Source organism: Poromitra crassiceps (genome assembly GCF_964638095.1).
Source record: "Poromitra crassiceps genome assembly, chromosome: 12".
Classification (NCBI taxonomy): domain Eukaryota; kingdom Metazoa; phylum Chordata; class Actinopteri; order Beryciformes; family Melamphaidae; genus Poromitra; species Poromitra crassiceps.
Genome location: NC_139632.1, coordinates 38,351,407 through 38,374,360, shown reverse-complemented (window position 1 = coordinate 38,374,360; position 22,954 = coordinate 38,351,407). Strand labels below are relative to the sequence as shown.

Sequence of the window (22,954 nt, the reverse complement as noted above, 5' to 3'; positions counted from 1 at the left end):
TGAGTTAGTACAATAAGTTATTCCCTCAGGCCTCAGCAGCTTTGTTTATTTGTTGAGCACTAAATGGCGTTACCTCAAGAGACCCCGAGTGAAAATTACAGGCCTCCTACCTCCTCCCCTTACCATCTGCTGCTGGAAAGAGAGGTAGAGGTTGGTCTGTGTGTGTGTGTGTGTGTGTGTGTGTGTGTGTGTGTGTGTGTGTGTGTGTGCGTGTACGTGCATGCACGTGTTTGTGTGTGTGTGTGTGTGTGTGTGTGCGTGCCCTGAGGTTGTGATTCACACCTCTAGTGAATATCTCCACTTCCTGAAGTCCCAGCAACACGTCAGTGGTGGCAGCATGCGGGCTATCGCTCCGTTTCATTAAAGTCCCTGGAAACCAAAATCCACAAAAACGTTCTAACTATGTTATTTAGGATCTTATGTTACTAATTATATGCCTCCGAAATTATTATGCATTACTTTCAACCCAGCCTTAAAATCGACACTTTTCTACAAGATTCTACAAGATACTTCCTCATTGAAGAGAGCAGCGCGTGAGGTGCTAAAATGTAGGAGCTTATGACGTCATAAGCTCTATATAACCTTTGTACACGCGCGCAATCCGCACCCACCTATGGCAAGTCCGTTCTTTGCCCCCAGTGACAGTGCTCCCTCGCTGTCCGTCTCCCTCTGTGTGCTGTGAGATTAGCAAGGTGTCGGGTTTCAGACCATGCCTCTCCCTCGCTCTCTCTCTCTCTCTCTCTCTCTCTCTCTCTCTCTCTCTCTCTCTCTCTCTCTCTGAGAGAGAGAGAGAGAGAGAGAGCGAGGGAGAGGCATGGTCTGAAACCCGACACCTTGCTAATCTCTCAGAGAGAGAGAGAGAGAGAGAGAGAGAGAGAACGGACAGAGATCTCTTCCTCAGAGCCGCGGAGCACACACACACACACACACACACACACACACACACACACACACACACACACACACACACACACACACACACGGTGTGTGCACTCATCTCTCTTTCTTTCTTTCTCCGTTTCCCTCCCCCCCTCTCTCTCGCGCTCTCCGAGAGACAGAAATTTCCCTGCTGTAGACTGGACACGCCCACACATTCCGCGGGAGAAAGTACACTCTAAAAAATAATGAAATCTCATGAGTTTTGCTATGGCTGTCAAACCTAAATTTATATACTTTGCGACGTTCATCATCGTTCAAATTTGGCTGGTGGCTTATTAACATAGGGTCCTGTGATGTGATTAACTCAAAATGCTAAATAATAATAAAATATTTTTGGTTTCCAGGGACTTTAAGTGTTTCTGTGACACCGGCGTCAGCTCTGACTCTGCTTCACATCAGCTTTCTTTCACTTCCTGTGACACCGCCGTCAGCTCTGACTCTGCTTCACATCAGCTTTCTTTCACTTCCTGTGACACCACCGTCAGCTCTGACTCCGCTTCACATCAGCTTTCTTTCACTTCCTGTGACACCACCGTCAGCTCTGACTCTGCTTCACAGCAGCTTTCTTTCATCACTTCCTGTGACACCACCGTCAGCTCTGACTCTGCTTCACAGCAGCTTTCTTTCACTTCCTGTGACACCGCCGTCAGCTCTGACTCTGCTTCACATCAGCTTTCTTTAACTTCCTGTGACACCACCGTCAGCTCTGACTCTGCTTCACAGCAGCTTTCTTTCATCACTTCCTGTGACACCACCGTCAGCTCTGACTCTGCTTCACAGCAGCTTTCTTTCACTTCCTGTGACACCGCCGTCAGCTCTGACTCTGCTTCACATCAGCTGTCTTTCACTTCCTGTGACACCACCGTCAGCTCTGACTCTGCTTCACAGCAGCTTTCTTTCACTTCCTGTGACACCGCCGTCAGCTCTGACTCTGCTTCACATCAGCTTTCTTTCACTTCCTGTGACACCGCCGTCAGCTCTGACTCTGCTTCACATCAGCTTTCTTTCACTTCCTGTGACACCGCCGTCAGCTCTGACTCCGCTTCACATCAGCTTTCTTTCACTTCCTGTGACACCACCGTCAGCTCTGACTCTGCTTCACATCAGCTTTCTTTCACTTCCTGTGACACCGCCGTCAGCTCTGACTCTGCTTCACATCAGCTTTCTTTCACTTCCTGTTACACCACCGTCAGCTCTGACTCTGCTTCACATCAGCTTTCATCACTTCCTGTGACACCGCCGTCAGCTCTGACTCTGCTTCACATCAGCTTTCTTTCACTTCCTGTGACACCACCGTCAGCTCTGACTCTGCTTCACATCAGCTTTCTTTCACTTCCTGTGACACCACCGTCAGCTCTGACTCTGCTTCACATCAGCTTTCTTTCACTTCCTGTGACACCACCGTCAGCTCTGACTCTGCTTCACATCAGCTTTCTTTCACTTCCTGTGACACCACCGTCAGCTCTGACTCTGCTTCACATCGGTTCTAAAAATCACCAAAGGCACCTTTTCCAGTCTTTCTCCTAATCATTCCAATTGACTCCAAGTGTGTTTTGATCATGTTACAGGCTACTATAGTTTACTTGATCCAACAATGTACGAGACTAAGCTACACAACTCAATTAAGTTCACGGGAACAAAACCGGTTTTCTCTTCCCAAAAGAGAGATCCAGCATTTGAAAGGAGTGCCGCTTACAAAAAGATTGAAATAATCACACAGTCCATGGGATTTACCAGCTGTTGTGTTTCTGTCTCAACAGGAGGGATTGTAAATGTGATGCCTCTCCTCTTCACCCAGATCTCACACAACAAGACACAGGTAAAAACCACAATATGTATATTATATATTATAAAACGGCTCTCTCAAATCAAGCAATCTGATTGGTTCACAGCCATTGTATAAATCCAATAACCCACTCCAATAACCCATGGCCATGGGTTATTGGTTGCCATGGCAACTCTCTTACTAAAAGCCTTTGGTTACCTCAAAAAAAACAAATGGCGGAGACAGCTGTCAGATCCTTGTGAATCGATCTTCGCTTATAACTTTACTAATACTTCGCAGAAAATTATGTTTTGTACAAGAATAGATGCGGGCTAATGTCTTCTTTGCAAAAGAAAGGCTGTTAACCCCGCATTTAACCCCGTAACGTTAGTTAGTGTCGGGCTTTGCAGAAAGCACTCAGCTTCTCAGCAAGCGCTGAGAATGCAGCGCTGCGCTCGAGCTGCCTGTCGGGGTTTCCAGAAAGCTCTCAGCTTCTCAGCAAGTGCCAGGATTGGCCAATGTCAACTTCAGTCTCCAGAACGATCCAATCAAATCACCCGCACGTCTATCTTCTTGCTAGAGGTCCCGCCTTACAGTAGTGTTTCAACTGACTCTATCAGAATACCATGCCAGTCGGACTTATAGTATTATTATTATTATATTATTATACTTGGAAACCGTTTTATAAAAGCAATATAGCACTCGAGCTGCGTGGTGTTGTGGAATATATCCCCCTGAGTGGGATAACAGCTTATCAGCGGGATATATTCGCCACAACACACTTGCTCTCATGCTATATTGCTTAATTGAATATTCTGTACAGACCGCCATTCCTTTTCCTTAACCAACATGCTCAGTCTTTTCACAAGTACCAATCTAATAAGGCCATGAGCTTCCATGTGATAATGGTTAACAGACTTTCCCTTGCCTTATCTACAGCACTGTACTCACCAATAGTGCAAACAAGTTCATTTCGTCTAACTAACGTTAACTAAAATGTTGTTCATATGAAAAGACTACAACTATTCTTTTCATATGAACAACTTTTTGGTTTACCTCACTCACCACCTATCAATTGGTCGGTTTCTCATTTCACAACGTTTATGTAGAGCCTGTTTATACTGTATAAGTGTAATAATACAGTCAAAACATACAGCAATCTGCTAATCTCAGCTCCCAGAGAATTGGAGATCTCTGTGTATCGTCTGGGAACTTCTTGTCAAAAATAGTAGTTTGAACGGCGACGAAAACAGAAGCTAACAAAGCTACGCCCATTCATCAAGTTACCGGAAATTAGCCTCTAGCCACATTATCCCCCGTAGTGGAACAAACTGGAGATACAGCGAATCACTTTGTAACACGGAGAGAACTTTTGAAAACGTTGAAAAGTTTTATCCGTTAATAAGCACGCGACTTCTGCATGTCACCGCCCCTTCTGCCCTAAAGCCTTTGGATTGGTTCTCTGAGATGCATTTTTTGTTTACGTTCTAATTGTTTTCCCCCAGTTTTAACAACAAGTTGGCAGAAAGTTCTCAGTCTTGCTTTGTCCCTCTTAGAACAATACACAAACAAAACAAACAAACAGGCTCAGAACAATACACAAACAAAACAAACAAACGAGAGAAAATAAAGAAAAAGCATACAGACAATATTACAGCGTGGTGCTAGCAGCAGCTGCAGAAGGTGCTTACTGTATCTGCTTGTAAGAAATGTACATGCGAGCGGTCCATGAGAAACTAGCTGGGCGAGTCACCTGTCACCTGTTATCGAGGTAGGCTAGAAACGGGTCCCAGATAGTTGATTTTGTATAAGTGAGTTGGTCCTCAGGAACCTGAGCCTCTCCATCCGTATAACAGAGGTCATGTCCTCTGAGTCTCTAGTTGAGTGACACGGATAGAGACGAAGAATTGAGTCTATAAAGCTGCCAACAATGATGATGATGCTGATGATGATGGTGGTGGTGGAGGTGAAGATGATGATGACATGATGCAGTCACTGATGTGGATGTCATCTCCTCTTTGTGTGCAGATCCTGTGGTTTCGGAGAGCCGTGCTCGGAGGCCTAACAACCTGCACTGTGCTCAACATCCTGTGGTGAGTGTGCACTTCCTCCTCTCTCGCACTGCGTCTTTAGCCTTTTCCCCCCCCAATATTTTATTTTGAACTTTTTCAGATCATAAAAAATAAACAGACTCAGAAACAGAAAAAGAAACACCATACATATATCATCAGCATTCCAATGCTACAACGTGGTGCTACCAGCCGTGTAAGCTGGTTTAGCTGACAAATTCCCAAATGAGGCCAAACACAAAGCCTCGTAACTCAATAGAGAGGCAAAGTGGAACGTCACTTCCTGCTTCAGCACTGTACCAGAGATTTTCATCCGCCATTTATTTTCCCATAGACATTTCGTAAAATGCTTATAAAATAGTTGTGCTTCGTCGAACCAAACGGTTCAGCTAGCGCTATAATCGGGAGAGACCATAGAACATTTCACTCGGACCAAAACTTAAAAAAACAACATCGGAAAAAGCGCACCTATATACGAGGAACTAGTACTAGTACTGCACATCCGCTTGCGCCTGTGCAGAAACTGAGAAACCGTGTGCCTGCCTGGTGCCAAACATACTTTCTAACATTGTTTCTTCATGATTGTAAACGTACCTTTTTAGCAGCTGGTCCAAAAAATGAAAGGATGTTTGGCTCATAATAGATTAACACAATCTGAATAAACAAATACAATAACATACAGTACAAACAATTGTTCTTGTTCATGTCTTTTCTTAAAGACATTCAGTGATTAAACATTCAGCCTTGGCTGGAAAAAGTATGTGAGATGGCTGTGATCTGATCTGAAGCTTAACAGAAGCTAGGTCATGCAGCGCAGACCTTTACACAAACCGACAACAGAATGGAAATTCAGAAACGATGAAAATTAGCATTCTGGACTGGCCAAGGCAGAGTCCTGACCTTAAGCCTATTGAAATGCTGCCGCACGACCTGAAGCCAGCCGTTCACGCAAGACATGCCCAAAATATCAACGAGTGAAAGTGTTCTGACAGGAGGAATGGTCCAGAGTATATCCTGACAGGAGGAATGGTCCAGAGTATATCCTGACAGGAGGAATGGTCCAGAGTATATCCTAGCCACTGTGCAGGTCTAGGGCTCAGGCCACATTTTAGGAAAAATTCATGGAGGAATCCAGGGAATTCCAAAGGGCTCTTTTTAACTGTTTTTCCTCAACAACAGTTGTAAGAAGGTAGACTCAGCCCTCAGTCTTAATCCGTTTCACTCCTGTAAGACTGAGAATATTACTATTTAAATCTTTGCATAACGTTAGGTGGCGCTGTTGGAAGCCTTGCATCGGAGAACCAATCATGAGTGTTGTGGGCGGCCTGCTTTCTGGGGGCAGTTCTCATGCAGAACCGGTGTCTCGCAAAACATCGTTGCATTTGCGGAGAAACATATTAATCACTTGGAAACAAACATAACCTGTTAATAGGACGTGTTTCATCCGGCCCCGGCGGCTAGAGGTCTTTCCCCCAGCGATAAACCCGACTCCCGAGGCTAACGTTACAGAGCCTGCTGATGACTTCACAGTAGCAAGCGGACCACTTCCGGGTAGGAAAAATTATTGTAAAATAAACCACAGCTATAAATTTTGTTTGGAGCATATCAGCTTCATGCTCTGTGTTAGGACTATGATAAATGGCATTGCCGCTACCAAATAAAATTCTAATAATAAATGTAGGCGTGTCTGCTGCCGGCGGTTCTCGCCGGGCTCGGAGACACAGTTTCTGCGCCACCAAACGTCTGGGAGCCGAGACTAGTAAGAAGGCAATATTATAAGGAATGCAAAGGAACAAAGGGAAAAAAAACACTATTCATGTAGGATGAACAGATAGTAGCCTAATCATGGTGCATGCGATGCTCCTTTCTTCATAAGCAAGACAAGCTCCTTCCTTGAGGGCCCTATTGCACTAACTGTAATCTTCACTAAAGGATACCACTGGGTTTGCAATCAGTGTATTATGGCTGCTGAGAGGGAAAGACAACTACGGCGAAGGCAAAAAAATATTCAATTCAGTTAGTGCTAAACACCCTCCCCCCCCCCTTTTTTTGTATGCATGGAAAGAGCATCTCTCAAGCCAGGCTTTGTAGATTTGTTCAATGGAATCAAACACGTTTTTATTAGGTTTTCATAAATGTAGATTAATAAATGTTATTGGACTTGATCATTTGGACCCCACTTTTCTTTGGCAAGTAGGTTTTGTCACCCTTGGGGCTTCAACCTGTTAAAGAGTCATTGTATAATTTTGAGAGTGCTGTGGTGTCAATGAAAAAAATATCAATATTGCTGTTATTAAGGTAATAATAATAATAATAATATGATAATAATAGTAATCATGGTATTTTGAGAGCACAGTATTCCAGACATGGAAAGTCAGAGTGTTCACCCCTTCAGAAAAACAACAGTAACAAACCAGAGAGGAAGAATATGTTTAGGTCATGGAATGTCATGGAAAAGTCACGACATTTTATCGAGCCCCACTGGGAACCCTGAATAAATGAACTTCGTCCAACCGCACTGCTGTGTGCCTACTGGTAGTCACTGTTAACCACTCAAGCTAAACGGCTATTAATGCTTGATTAAATTATCAAATGAAGTGATATTCACAGCTGCATGTGTTGTCAAAGTGTCCTTCAGCAAAGCACTGAACTGAAGCCAAGCTCACTTAAGGAACCTATTCATGAACTTACCATAAGTCGCTCTGAATCAGACTAAAAATGTATACATGTTATAATGTGCAACTGATGAGAAATGAGCAAATAATGTACATCTTTATTCCAGCATTTGTATGTGAGGCTGATTTTAAGCATGCACACTCACCAGTCCATTTGTTTTAGTGTGTGTGTTCGTGTGTAGACATAAGCAGGTGTGCATTGTGTATCTCTGTGTGTGTATACATAAGCAGGTGTGCATTGTGTATCTCTGTGTGTGTGTATACATAAGCAGGTGTGCAGTGTGTATCTCTGTGTGTGTATACATAAGCAGGTGTGCATTGTGTATCTCTGTGTGTGTATACATAAGCAGGTGTGCAGTGTGTATCTCTGTGTGTGTGTATACATAAGCAGGTGTGCAGTGTGTATCTCTGTGTGTGTAGACATAAGCAGGTGTGCAGTGTGTATCTTTGTGTGTAGACATAAGCAGGTGTGCAGTGTGTATCTCTGTGTGTGTGTGTGTATACATAAGCAGGTGTGCAGTGTGTATCTCTGTGTGTGTAGACATAAGCAGGTGTGCAGTGTGTATCTCTGTGTGTGTATACATAAGCAGGTGTGCATTGTGTATCTCTGTGTGTGTAGACATAAGCAGGTGTGCAGTGTGTATCTCTGGGCTTTATTGTATTTGTTCTGTTGATGGAGTCCCTGTGGTTATTGTGGTTGCTGTACTGGATGGCTGAGTGGATGACAGCTGTTGTGTTAACAGTGTGTGTGCCCGGTCATTACTTCCCTATGGACAGACACATCTATAGCCGCCCTCACAGCTTCACTATCCTAGTATCCCATAATGATGCACACACACGTGCGCGCAGGCACACACACACACACACACACACACACACACACACACACACACACACACACACACACACACACACACACACACACACACACAGCCACACACACAGCCACACACACACAGTTACACCTACACAAACCCTAATGCAAGCCTCAATGTGCCTCCAGTGGATGGTGCTGGTACGGTCAAGCTGACCCCACTCTGTTGTTTGTGTTCTTTTGTTCCATAGGTGTGTGTGTGTGTGTGTGTGTGTGTGTGTGTGTGTGTGTGTGTGTGTGTGTGTGTGTGTGTGTGTGTGTGTGTGACTGTGTCCATGTGTGTGTGTGTGTTCTCCAGCATAGTGCTTCTCAACCCTTTTCATCAAGGACCCCTCATTTCATACATAGACCCCCATTTGATGAAATTGTGTGTCTCTGACCCAAATCTGAGAATATTTTTATTGTTACATTATGATTTTGTCCAGAAGTCCTGTCGGTATAGAGCAGGGGTGGGCAACTATTTTTCATTGGGGGCCTCATGAGAAACCCAGATTGTTGCCGGGGGCCGAACAAATATTGTCATGCCGTAACCCACGGATGGGCAACTTTGATGATAGAGAGGGCCACAAAAAAATGTCCTCGCTACCAGATTTTGCTGAGGGCTGAACGGCGCCAGCGCGAAAGATTTGGGGCATTTTAAGCCAGGTTTATACGTTGTTGTTGTTGTTGTTTTTTTTGTTTTTTTGCAATTCCATCGCGGGCCACACAGGGGGCCCCCCATGTTGCCCATGTGAGACATAACAGTGAAATTGTGACCAAAATAGTCAAATTCTACATTCAATGATTCTTCTTATAAATGAAATAGCCTGATGAAGTTTAACGATTCATCAATTTCCTGGGGACCCCCTGGGATGCCTTCAAGGACCCCTGGTGGTCCCCAGAACACATGTTGAGAACCACTGATCTAGTGCATCTTTGCATTGGGTAAATTGGCTGCATTTGGTGTTTTGATGACAAAGAGAGAAGCTACTCAACTCAACTGAGACACTCTCGTCACTCTCCATTACACACACACACACACACACACACAGACACACACACATGCACACGCCACACACAGTTACATAAACTATGGGGGGTGCTAGGTTCACAGAGTGAAGAGGAGCCAGACTCTCTCCTGCACTGGTGCAACGCGAAACAGAGGTACACTGACACGCGAGACTAATGCCCTGTTTACACGGCAATGCTCCGCAAACAAGATGGCGATGGCCAGAATGACCAAACTGGAGGCTTCAAAACGGGAGTCCACAAACCAGTGATGACATCATGGTGGCTACGTCCATTATTTTTGATACAGTCTATTGCTACAACCCAATCCTGCAGGCTTACATACTGTACTGCAGTATGCATCGAATCGGAGCTTCCCTACGAGGGACTTTGCCCAGGTCTGCATGTTCAAGTCTTTAGCTCAGGAGGTAGAGCGGGTCGGCCAATGACGCAAGGGTTGGCGGTTCGATCCCCGCTCCCTCCCAGCTGCTGTCGCTGTGTCCTTGGGCAAGACACTTAACCCTCCTTGCTCCCGATGGTGTGTAGGCACCCTGCGTGGCAGCCTGCCGCCATCGGTGTATGAATGGGTGAATGTATACTATCTACTGATTGTAAAGTGCTTTGGATAAAAGCGCTATATAAATGCAGGCCATTTACCATTTACCATTTACCATTCAACCACATCTACAACATTTCCACTGGCTTCCCACACCTTCTATCACATTCAAAGAGTTGCTGTTTGTCTAAGGTTTCAAAAAGATCTGTAGCCCTCCACATCCAGGACACAGTCCGCACTGACTTGGTCATCACTCCACCCAGGCTTATCTCTTTTTCTTCCTGGCTCTTCAGTGGTGGAATGATCTTCCCATAATGTCTAATTAACACCTAGTCCAGATATCAGTTGATGGACTCATTCAATCTCAAGTCCCCCAATAATTTGTAAGCGAAACAAAGTTGTGCAAGATTATTTCAATCTCTGGTGAATGTGTATAATATATATTTTGGTTATTGAGAATTGAGAATTTTACAGCACAGATTTTGAGATGATGCTATTTAACAGGATCTACTATTAAATACATAGGCTACAGGGATATATTCACATTATGTTGTATTACTAAGTCATACATCTCAATTCCAAATAAGATTGACTATTGCCTTTCAGTCAAAGTAATGCTACAGTATACAGCTAATACACTGGTGAATAATTTGTTATATTACATGCATGTTAGTTACTTTCTCAAACAATTAGATGCCTCATTCAAGCAAGGCATGTTAATCTGTTTTCTCAGATAATATTGTGCACTGTGTTACACGGGTGCTGCCATCTTTCTTTCAAATAATGCATTAAATGGCTTCTAAGTAATATATTCTTACTTCACTCAGCTCCACTTGGTTGTCTCAGACATTAAGCATATAGGCCCACAGATCAGCTTTCGTAAAAAAACAAGTTACAGTAGCTGCACACCAGTCTCTCTCCTCCGCTGAGATGTATGGGCTTGGGCTTCGTGCTGTGTGTTTTTGTTTTGTTTCCAACCTACACACTGGATTTTGAAAGCAGTATAGCGTGGCGAAGCAATGTTCTATGATGGCAGGAGCTTCATTTATTGATCCCTCTCTCGATTCATGAGAACATTTCAGAGGTATTTCAAAGCTCAGCAAACAGACCTTCTCACAGCATACGCCCAGAGCCCCATGTTCAACACATGCACTGCACAGTCCAAAAGTTGCCTCAAACTTAGCATCTAAGTCAAGTTTACTCAGTTTTGTTCATGTAGGCCTACTGCTAATAGCTTGAGAAAATAATGGTTCGAGAGTAACTTTGAATCAACTTAATAGTCAACTTAAATGTATTGGTTAAGTCCATAATAAATCAAGGAGTATTGTAGGAACTGTTCAAATATTACTTTCTTTAACTGATTTATTTTTGCAAGCTTTGGCCCTTTATAAGTAAAATGTACAGCCTTAGGTTCATTTTAACTTCCACTTAATTTAATAGGCATAGTTGAGATTTGGAGGAAATTCAGCCATAACTTCAGATCTCTTGGATGTTTTACGGGTGCCAAAACCAAACGCTTTCTTTCTGGACACTGCCACCGATCTTTCATCGGTTCCCCTTTTGCAGACCAACAAAGATCATAAACATATTTTACATTGTCAGACACCTCAAAACTATCATGGTGTAATTAAACTCAAAGTTCTTTTAATGGATTTGAATTGACGCCATTTATTATTTTTATGGATACAATTATGAACCACTTTTTAAGTTGGCCGAACACATCGGGGCTTAACAGTGTACTGTACAGACGTATACCCTCTCTCGCCCCATACGGCCTCTCGCCCCTCTCTCTCTCTTTATCGCACCACTTCTCCCCGGGCCAACTTGACGTCCTGTATAAGCAATTTCCTCTGCCTCCATTTTTCAGACCATAATTTTGATGGATAATTATCGTCGGGGACATAATTCTGTTGGGCCACACAGCAGAGTGAAAGACTAGTGGAATAAAATAGAAATGGTGTGTTGTTGGGTGCGTTCAAGCGGAGCCACAACAAATGAATGGATAAATCTCCCAGAGCCGCACTCCGCACCGCGCCGACTCAAACAGACCAACAGCCAAAGCCTAGGAGAAAACTTACCTGTCTGTGACTTCCTTTCTCTCCCCGCAGCCTAACTTTATGGCCTTTGGTTTCAAACAAAGGACTTGTGATTCATTCTCTATTTCCCATTCTCCTGTTTTGTTTGTTCAATTCAGAAACCTTCAAAAGTTAGGTACAAGTTAGGTACACAGACAAATTTCTCCAGATTCATCCCAACAGCCTGAGGATAGAGCCATATGAAATCTGCGTTCACGGAAAAGTGGACGGAATCATGGAATTGACCAATAAAAATTTAATCAACTGTAAAATGTGGAATACTGCAGAATTTGCCATAATTGGGCTGAAATTCAACAATTCTGTAACAAGTTTACAAGTTATATCAGCAGAAATGTACCATTCATGCCGGTATGGGAGTAGTCATCTTGTTACTCTTCTCTGTCATTCTACTGTCATTAATTTCACAGCAGACTCAACAGTGGCTACTTTACGATAGTGTCCCTAGTGGTGGACTATAGAATACATGCAAATGACAGAACGCAACTGAAGTCTGTCTGACTGAAGTCTGACTGTATAAAAACTCTGAACTCTGAATGTTTTGTTAACAGTTTTTTCTTTACTTGAAGCACACAATGAGAAGCTTATACTGTAAGCACTTTACAAACAAAAAATGTAAATAATTTGAATGTTTTTTACAGTCATCTACTGTATTTCTGACTTGAAGCATTTGTTAATAAAAAAATAGTGCACTGTTGTGTTACAACATAAATTGACTGTTATCCTTTATATAAAAGAGCAAGTGGGCAATGTTTGTCAGTTTCAATTTTTGTCCCACTGATGTCACAATGCCTATGACATCAACAGTGATGTCATCAGTGACATCATTATTGACCAAAATCATCTTATGACATCACTGATGATGTCATAGGCACTGATGATGTCATAAGCATTGTGACATCATCAGTGATGTCATAGGCATTGTGACATAATCAGTGACAGTGCTGTCCAGTGATGTGAAGTTGAGCAATGGTAAAATGAGTGTAAAAAGCAAAACACAGAATTCAGAAAAATTTAAACTGAATTTGGAAAAAGATGAAACGGATTTCATATGGCTCTACCTGAGGAGAAAGCCCAATCTGAAGCTTGTCTGGGATCGACGGTCAGCCAGGATTATTATGTGAGGAGTTTACGGATACCATCTTAATAAGCGATCTGGCGCTCTGATAATATCAGACATGTTTATATGTACGACCCGACACCTGCAGGGTCCTCGACAACTCCCAGTGAGTTTAGCAGTCCTGACATCACTTCCTGTGACATCACTTCCTGTCACATTAGCAGTCCTGACATCAGTGGCACATCAGGAGTCTGCGGGATAGTATTCTCAAGTGTGTTTGTTGTACCCAAGCCCCCAGGAACAGCTCTAGTTCTGTGAAGCAAATTGAACATGGTGGCCACTGGCCAAGCTCAGTATTGCAAGTCACGTGACGCCCTGCAACCCAAAAAACAGAAAGTCCACTTACATGGGGAAAGCAGCAGCTGTAAAATTCGGGGGACATTTTTTAACTGACTCGGAAATTAGTATTTGCAGCATTTGATGAATGCTATGTGTCATGTTATGCTTCCGTTCAGTGTTGGGCTATGCCAATCAGAATCAGAATAACTTTTATTGCCACAGTAGGTAATGAGATTACATAATGAGGAATTTGACTTATGGCTATATTCTTCTTCTTTTTTATTAAAAACCAGATCTGGTCCACTCAGTGCCATCCAGCTCTATGATGGATATGATGCAGTTTGTTTCCTTACATATTTTATTGTAGAATTGATCAATGCTACACTGATAGATATGGGAAGATCTTAACCTAAATTGATTCTAATGAGGTGTGTGTGTGTGTGTGTGTGTGTGTGTGTCAAGGTGCTGGGCTGTGTTGGAAATCGTTCCACAGACATCATCATCAGAGAGGCGGATGGCAGCTGAGATGGCAACCCACTCCAGCAGCCCGGGCGTGCTGGCCTCTCCTTCCTCAGCCTACCTGCTGGTCTACTCCAACATCTCACTGGAAGAGTGAGTCTAGACGTCTTCACTCAAACACACGTTCTTGTGTCCACCACGATGTGTTTGACGTACTATCTAAACAGAAGAACGGCAAGGACAGAGGATGGATAGCGAGAGCCATTGTGAGGCATCAAGTCCAAATTACTTAGCACTAAATGAACTATAAACGTTGGGATGATACGATGTGCCCAGAGGTGCCCAAATTCTTTCCTATATAAGGACCACAAATGAATCTGGATGGAAGGCCGTGGGCCAAAATAAATGTTGATGTTATGTGAAATTATAGAATTTTATAGACAATTTAGATTCTAAATATAAAATAAAATGTAAAAAATAATAAAAACATTATTAGACGTATTTAACACATTCACTGCCAGCCGTTTTTTTTTTACTGTAGGTAGGTTCTGCCAGAGGGTTTTTTTGAGGATTCTGGCTCATCTTTCAAGACCCGAGGATTCTTTTCTGCTAAGATTTTGTGAACACACAATATCTCAAAAGAACTAATAGAATGTGTGCTTTCTCTGTCTAAAAGAGTTAGTTTGTAGAGTTAGTAGTTATGTAAGCATTAGCAGTTGAATACAGCATGGTTTCAGCGTCTGAAAAATTATTCAGAGATAAACGGCTTTTTGTGAAATTCGATAGAACAGTCACTTTAACCATTCATTTTTGGCATCAGTAAGACGTCAGACATCTAAACAATAGTTTTGAACAGTAATTTCCTCCATAACAGCAGGAAACCCCCCTCTGCTTCCAACTCCTCCCTCCGTGTGTGTTCTTCTTGGCTGCAGCGAGCGTGTCACAAGCTCGTTTCTGTTGCTGCTGTAACCTCGCGTCACCAGTCTCACTGCTTTGCTGCTGCTGTGCCTGTCTGCGCGGCCGCTCTTTGAGGAAGTCTGGATGGACTCGCTCGTTTCTTGGAGTTTTGGCTGAGAGCTTTGATGAAGCTTTTGCGATTCTGGTCATATTTATGCTGCGTGTTTCAAAGTGTGTTCCACCCGTAATCTATTATGCAAATTTGCAATCCCGCACCGCCAGCAATCAGCGCGAAAACGAAAGCGTTTTCGCCAATCCATTTTCATGAGAATGGCTTCGAGGAAGCCATTCTCATGAAAATGCTTGCCTTCCTCTAGTCAGGAGAGCACTGTTGCCACTTAGTGGGTCGGTGGAATGGGTTGTAAACGTTCGGTGGTTCCAATAATTATATAAGAGATGTAAAAGGGTTAGATGCACATCCCACGGTCAAAAAAAAAAAAACATTTTTTTGACGGAGTAATACGTCATTGGCAGTGAACCGTTGGATTTTTTTTGACGGAGTAATACGTCGTTGGCAGTGAACGTGTTAACAAAAATGATTAGAGTTAGATTTAGAGTTGATTGGGGGGGGGGAGCTTAAACAGTTTCAAAGGGAAAGACACCTTTCTGACAGAAAGTGCATGCAATTCAAGGTGCGTAACTCTATAGCCCTACCCATAGAACCCATTCTCATTCAGATATATTGAGGTGAGGTCAAGGGATCCCTTTGAAAATGGCTATGCAAATTCTTCCCCTCACCAAAGTTTTGCCTAAATATGTAGCATTATTTAACCCCCTTGCCGACATGCTAGGTTGACATGGTTGGTACCAATCGATTCCTTAGTTCTTCTAGTTTCATATGTTATAAAAACCGTCATGCTAGCTTTATAAATGAGCCCGCCACAGCCTCCGAAAGACAGTAATATTAGCCGCGGTTTATTTATTTGTTTATTTTTGGTCAAATCCATGGTGGGCCAAAAGAAAGGCTTTAAAAAGTGCGATAACTGAAACTAAGGGTGCTTTCAGAACTGATAGTCCGCTTTAGTCCGCTTCCTTGGTTCAAAATCTCTGGGAATAATTTTGTCCATCTCGGAAGGCTATTACCGGAGTCTCCTGGCCAATCCAGGAGGTTTGGCAACCCTATCTGGAACGTTTGATTTGTGGCCATTTGAACACAAATGAACCAAGGCACAAATGCAACGATTGTATCAATTAAGCCCCTGAATTGGAACAAAACAAACAAGCTACATACATGTCTGAAAACTCTGTATTAGGGCAGGCGGCTAGGCGCGGCGGCGACCCACACAAACACAACCCATCAACTGAGCAAGCAAAGGCCACCGACTGATGATGTCATACCGACTGTTTGATGGGGGCACGGTGGCTCAGTGGTAGAGCTGTCGCCTCACAGTCAGAGGGTCCTGAGTTCGATTCTCGCCTGGGACACTGTGGGCGCTGTGGTTGTGTTCCCCCCCATATCTTCAGTGCCTACTGCCCAGGTGGGGTATCTCGTCGTAAGGGCCTTTCTCTCTGTGTGGAGTTTGCATGTTCTCCCCGTGCTCCCCCAGGGGGTTCCTCCGTATATAACCCCCCCACTAAAAACATGCAGAAGATCAGATCGTCATCGTCATCCGACCAGTGACGACAACATCCGAAGTTGGTCCCCGGGCGCTGTACGAGAAAGCGACCACTGCTCCTGGCCTGCCCCCCGGAGGAAAGGACATGCCTGGATGGGTTAAATGCAGAGGACACTTTTCACCGGCCACCGTCAGCATGAGTGTGTTGTGGCCGCATGCATGTGTTGTGGTGTTCGTGTGACAATAAAAGACGGGGCTTGTCCCGTTACGAGAGTTTTTTTTTTGATGATGTCATGCCCCACAATCGTCAAGTGGTGGCCAGACTGAATTGTGGTGTGGCCAGTCAGTGATTGATAATGTCATACCCACACTGACTGATTATGTCATACCCACTAATGATGTCATAGACATTGTGACATCATCAGTGAAGTCATAGACATTGTGACATCATCAGTGATAACATAGACTGAATTGTGATGCCCTCAGGGATGTCATAAATCACTGATGATGCCATAGCGATGGCATAGATTGAATTGTGTTATAAAATTGCTTGTTTTTATTTATATATCCCTGTCACGCTACCTGGCAACTGACTCCAGCTGCCACTGAAGGGGAACTACGACCTTTCCTGTACCGTTAAGTCGAGGCAGCAATGCAGAGCAATAGAGGGGAAGGCGGTAAGACAGTGGCGAACAACTCGCACAGTGGAGTGAAGAACTCCATGGAGGTAAACCACGATGGAGACTTCGGCTGCACACTCAAAGAACTGCGCTGTCTGATGCAACTGCGGGGTGCAGAGGCACTAAGCACAATTGGGGAATCTTATGGGGATGTTCAAGGACTCTGCAGCCGGTTGAAAACGTCACCTTTACATGGTTTAAGTGGCCAGCCTACAGACATTGAGAAGCGGAAAACAACTTTTGGGCCAAATGTTATACCTGCAAAAAAGCCCAAAATGTTCCTTCTGTTAGTGTGGGAAGCATTACAAGATGTAATGCTGGTTATCCTGGAGGTGGCAGCCATAGTGTCACTAGGACTTTCATTTTATAGACCAGATGCTGGTCGACGACATAACTGTGGGAAGGCAGCTGGGGGTGGGGAGGATGAAGGTGAGTCAGAGGCAGGCTGGATTGAGGGCGCCGCCATCCTTTCCACCGTTGCCTGTGTGGTACTAGTGACGGCGTTCAATGACTGGAGTAAAGAGAAACAGTTTAGAGGCCTCCAGAGCCGCATTGAACTGGAACAGAAATTTACTGTCGTCCGTGGGGGAGAAGTTATCCAAATTCCTGTGGCTGAAATTGTGGTTGGCGACATTGCACAAGTAAAATATGGAGACATGTTGCCTACTGACGGTGTCCTTATCCAAGGCAACGATCTGAAGATCGACGAGAGCTCTCTCACAGGGGAGTCGGACCTTGTCAAGAAAACCCAAGAAAAAGATCCCATGCTATTGTCAGGCACCCAAGTAATGGAGGGCTCAGGGAAAATGCTGGTTACTGCCGTGGGCGTCAACTCTCAAACTGGAATCATTTTCACCTTACTCGGGAGTGCTGATGATGAAGATGAGAAGAAAAAGTGCGAGGAGAAGAAGAACCAGAAGAAAAACAAGAAGCGGGATGGATCAGTGGAAAATACCAAAAAAGCTAAAGACCAGGATGGTGCAGCTATGGAAATGCAGCATCTGACCATTGACAAAAGAGCCAATGCAGAGGAAAAGAAGAAAGCCAAGATGTCAAAGAAAGAGAAATCTGTTCTCCAGGGCAAGCTGACCAAACTAGCCGTACAGATTGGCAAAGCAGGGCTGGTAATGTCAGCCATCACTGTTATCATCCTGGTGGTGCGCTTTGTGATAGACACCTTCTGGATCCAGAACTTGCCCTGGGTCAAGGAATGCACGCCCATTTATGTCCAGTTATTTGTGAAATTCTTCATCATTGGCGTCACTGTTCTGGTGGTGGCTGTGCCTGAAGGCCTGCCACTCGCCGTAACAATCTCCCTGGCATACTCCGTAAAGAAAATGCTGAAAGACAACAACCTGGTGCGTCACCTGGAGGCCTGTGAGACTATGGGTAATGCCACTACCATTTGTTCTGACAAGACTGGCACGCTCACCATGAACCGCATGACTGTGGTGCAGTGCTACATTGGTGACGAGCACTACAGGAAGGTCCCTAAACCTGAAAGCATCCACGCCTCCATTTTAGACATACTGATCATGGGCATTGGAGTGAACTGTGCCTACACTACTAAGATCATGTCCCCAGAGAAAGAAGGTGGCCTGCCACGGCAGGTGGGTAACAAGACCGAATGTGCCTTGCTTGGCTTTTCTAATGACCTGAAGCGTGACTACCAGGCTATTCGCAACACGATCCCTGAAGAGAAGCTGTATAAGGTCTACACCTTCAACTCTGTCCGCAAGTCTATGAGCACTGTGCTGAAGAACGCCAATGGAGGCTATCGCATGTTCAGCAAAGGGGCTTCAGAGATCCTCCTCAAGAAGTGCCATGAAATCTTGGTGGGGAATGGTGAGCATAAGGTGTTTCGACCACGGGAAAGAGATGACATGGTAAAGAAGGTGATTGAACCCATGGCCTCTGAAGGCTTGAGGACCATCTGTCTAGCATACAGGGATTTCCCTCCCTCAGAGGGTGAACCCGACTGGGACAATGAGAATGATATCCTCACTGGATTGACCTGCATCTGTGTGGTGGGCATTGAAGACCCTGTGAGGCCAGAGGTCCCAGATGCCATCAGGAAGTGCCAGCATGCTGGCATCACAGTGCGGATGGTCACTGGGGACAACATCAACACAGCACGAGCCATTGCCACCAAATGTGGAATCCTACAGCCTGGAGATGACTTCCTCTGCATGGAGGGCAAAGAGTTCAACCGACGGATATGCAACAAAAATGGGGAGATTGAACAAGAACGCATAGACAGGATCTGGCCCAAGCTACGAGTACTGGCTCGCTCTTCCCCCACAGACAAGTACACATTAGTCAAAGGTATTATTGACAGCAAGGTGCTAAGACAGAGACAAGTTGTAGCAGTGACAGGAGATGGAACAAATGATGGACCTGCCTTGAAGAAAGCTGATGTTGGCTTTGCCATGGGTATTGCTGGCACAGATGTGGCCAAAGAGGCATCTGACATCATCCTGACCGATGACAAATTCTCCAGTATTGTCAAGGCTGTCATGTGGGGACGTAATGTCTACGACAGCATCTCTAAGTTCCTCCAGTTCCAGCTAACTGTCAATGGGGTGGCTATCACTGTCGCATTTACAGGAGCCTGCGTCACACAGGACTCTCCGCTGAAAGCAGTTCAGATGCTATGGGTAAACCTAATCATGGACACCTTTGCTTCCCTAGCTCTGGCCACAGAGCCCCCCACCGAGGCTCTGCTGCTGAGGAAACCTTACGGCCGCAACAAACCTCTCATCTCTCACACCATGCTCAAGAACATGCTGGGCCAGGGAGTCTACCAGCTAATCATCATCTTCACACTGCTGTTTGTAGGGGAGAGAATCTTTCATATCGACAACGGCAGGGACGCACCCCTCCATGCCCCAGCCTCTCAACACTACACCATTGTCTTCAACACGTTTGTCTTGATGCAGCTCTTCAATGAGATCAATGCCCGCAAGATCCATGGCGAGAGGAACGTCTTTGAGGGCATCTTCAATAACGTCATTTTCTGTACTATCGTTGTTGGTACCTTCATTACCCAGATCTTCATAGTGCAGTTTGGAGGAAAGCCGTTCAGCTGTGTGGGTCTGAACTTGGAGCAGTGGTTGTGGTGCACTTTCCTGGGATTTGGCTCTCTACTATGGGGACAGGTAATCTCCTCCATCCCCACCAGCCATCTGAAGTTCCTGAAGAGAGCTGGCCATGGCACCCAGAAGGAGGAGATCCCAGATGAGGAGCTGGAGGACATGGAGGAGATGGACGACGCTGAACGTAAGCTCCGCGTTGGCCAGATCTTCTGGAGCCGAAGTATCAATCGCATCCAGACTAAGATCCGTGTGGTGAATGCATTCCGCAGCTCCATCTCCCGCGATGAGGGGCTGGAGAAGCCCAAATCCAACCACAACTTCATGTCCCACCCGGAATTTCGGATAGAAGACTCCAAGCCCCACATCCTCATCAAGGATGACGCCTCCATCAAATGCAACTCCGCCATCCCCCGCAACGCCACGCGCACCTCGACCTCCACCACCACCCCCACCACGCAGACCTCCACCACCACCCCCACCACGCAGACCTCCACCACCACCCCCACCACGCAGGCGTCTCCCTCCCCCAACCAGAACAATAACGGCGTGGAGAGTGGCAGCCATCTCATAGTGTTTGTGCAGGAAAGACCGGCATAGAGCGTAGTAGTCTATCTATGACTTTTGACAAGGCCACCATATTGACTCCCAAACCAACACTATTATAAACACAGATTATACAACAAGAGACCATCAACAAGCAAATGTCTCACCGGACTTTGGAAGAAAACGGACGGTCAGGACTGCAAACCCTGCCCTCCATCCAGGACTTGTACTCCTCCAGAGTCAAAAAATGTTGTTGCAGTTTTTGATGTAGGTCAATAGACCCTTTTCACGGGGGCCATTTTGTGGCGAAAAGGCAGGACCAACACAGGTGCAAGCAGAACACTAATGAGAGTTTCCAAATGTTTTCCAAATGTTCCATGAGTTTTCCATGATTAGAAGTTGGAAACCCTCATTAGTGTTCTGCTCGCACCTGTGTTGGTCCTGCCTTTTCGACACAAAATGGCCCCCGTGAAAAGGGTCTATTGGAACCAGACCAGTGGAGGGGGAGTGTCTCTGCATGCCACCACACTGATTGCTATTTAACTCTTCTCACCTGTGTGTGCAGCAGGGGAGAATCCAGCCAGAGAGACTCTGGCTGGTGATTGGTGGGGCAGCTCGTTGGAAATGGCTGGCTGTGAGTGGTGGGGCAGCTCGTTGGAAATGGCTGGCTGTGATTGGTGGGGCAGCTCGTTGGACACGGCTGGCTATTCTGTTGATGGATAAAACAGACACGTTTTCTTTTTCGGGTGTTGGGGAATTAAGCAGGGAGTGGGGTCAGTTAAACCAGAAAACAAATCATCACTGTCACTGTGTCTGTCTTAAGTCTGGACTGATAACTCACAACACACATCCCATGCTAAACTATCTCGCCTCTTTCCTCTGCCCGCAGTCTGGACTGTTAATCTCAGAACACACTGCTGCTTCTGTTTTTTTGCACTTTCTGACATTATTTGCAGTTTTATTACAGTGTTTGTCTATGTGCCTTGTCTTATTTTATGAACTCATTATTTTTACTGTATGTTTCATTATATTTTTTATCCTAGTATTTTATGGCCGTTATGTATCTCCTACTTGTATACTGATGCACCGTGGATTGAGAGACACGGAATTCCGATGCTCTGTATGTCCAACACGTTCTCACTCCGAGCACGTAGCATATTGACGCTTTCTCCCGTCCCTTGTGCGTCGCTTGTTACTAACATGGTACCCTTGAGCGACCCATGAAACGACTTGGGCTTTCCGACTAAACTCAATGTAAACCCATGGAAGTCATCTTTGACGCTTATGGCAACTGCTCCCCCATTAGTCAACTGCCCCCCCATTAGTCAACTGCTCCCCCATTAGCCTAACTGCTCCCCCATTAGTCAACTGCTCCCCCATTAGGGTCTGTGGGGAGGTTAGGTTTAGGCGTGGGGGGTGGGAGAGGTTAGGTTTAGGGTTAGGGTCTGGGGGAGGTTAGGTTTAGGCGTGGGAGGTGGGAGAGGTTAGGTTTAGGGTTAGGGTCTGGGAGAGGTTAGCTCCTCCCCCCAGACCCTAATGGGGGAGCAGTTGACTAATGGGGGAGCAGTTGCCATAAGCGTCAAAGATGACTTCCATGGGTTTACATTGAGTTTAGTCAGAAAGCCCAAGTCGTTTCATGGGTCGCTCAAGGGTACCATGTTAGTAACAAGCGACGCACAAGGGACGGGACAAAGCGTCAAAATATGCTACGCGCTCGGAGTGAGAACGGGTTGGTATGTCATCTACATAATATATGGTGGTAATTGACGATAAAATTTACTTTGACTTGATACATTGTGGTCATGTGAGGGCCAGCACCGTAACTAGCACTTTTCTCTCTGACTCACAGTCAGAATGGCTGGACTGGACCTGCATGTTCTTCTCTCTCTGACTCACAGTCAGAATGGCTGGACTGGACCTGCATGTTCTTCTCTCTCTGACTCACAGTCAGGATGGCTGGACTGGACCTGCATGTTCTTCTCTCTCTGACTCACAGTCAGGATGGCTGGACTGGACCTGCATGTTCTTCTCTCTCTGACTCACAGTCAGGATGGCTGGACTGGACCTGCACATTCATGATAAGAGCGCTTATTCTACTCGCCCACTCTTTTCACTCCTCTCTCACAACACATGCACACAGAGGCAGACCTAATGGGAATGCACTGCACTGTGTTTATGTAGATACAAGGTGTTATCCATTCTTTTCTATACCTCTAACCTTTTTCTTCTTCTTGTTTTAGCTCTGCCTTTTGCGGAACAATTAACGTTGAAAATAAAGTAATAAAGTCATCCTTCCTGGCTGAGGCT

At 45.1% G+C, this 22,954-nt stretch overlaps 1 pseudogene across 1 annotated transcript; it reads left to right on the top strand.

Annotated features, from left to right (window-relative positions):
• Nucleotides 1-16,981: 16,981 nt before the first annotated feature.
• On the top strand, nt 16,982-20,701 carry LOC310786216 (plasma membrane calcium-transporting ATPase 1 pseudogene; annotated as a pseudogene). Its single transcript has one exon. The product of its transcript is annotated as a plasma membrane calcium-transporting ATPase 1 pseudogene (transcript).
• The last annotated feature ends 2,253 nt before the right edge of the window (nt 20,702-22,954 follow it).